Raw genomic sequence first — 724 nt, 5'->3', positions numbered from 1 at the left:
CCGCTTCCTTGGGATCGCGGGCAGTCAGCACGGCAGGGTCAGGATCGCGGATGAGGTTGCCCAGGGCCGTGCGGTTTACCCGCGGGTGGGAAATCTGCGCTGGATTCGAGAGAAAGGCGCTGAAGCTGGCATTGTGCAGCTCGTGTTCAGGAGGAGGCACGGGAGCTTGGAACGCTGTGGTTTTCCTTAGTCCCTGCCGAGGTTTGGGTAGCTTGGAAGAATGGGCCAAGGCTGAATAACTTGTGCAGTGACATTCAGGATCAGGTTAGACGGGGCTCTGAGTAACCTGAGGTGATTGAAGATCACAGAATCATTAAGGTTGGAAAAGACCTCTAAGATCATTGAGTCCAACCATTAATTCAGCACCACGGAGTTCACCACCAAACCATGACCCCAAGTGCCACATATGCAGGTTGTTTGAACACTTCAGGGATAGTTACTCAGTTTCTTTCCTGGGCTGTTTCAATGCCTGGTCTCCCTTTCAGTGAGGAGATTCTTCCTAATACCCAATCTAAATATCCCATAACAAAACTTGAAGCTATTCCCCCTTATCCTGTCACTTGTTACCTGAGAGGAGAGACCAACCCCTGCCTGGCTACATCTTCCTTTCAGGTGGTTGTAGAGAGTGACAAGTTCACCCCTGAGCCTCCATTTCTCCACACTGAACAATCCTAGTTCCCTCAGCTGCTCCTCTAGACCCTTCAGCAGCTTTGACTTCTGAATA

Source organism: Geospiza fortis, unplaced genomic scaffold, assembly GCF_000277835.1.
Source record: "Geospiza fortis unplaced genomic scaffold, GeoFor_1.0 scaffold1, whole genome shotgun sequence".
NCBI classification, from domain to species: Eukaryota; Metazoa; Chordata; class Aves; order Passeriformes; family Thraupidae; genus Geospiza; species Geospiza fortis.
This window is presented reverse-complemented; position numbering follows the sequence as displayed.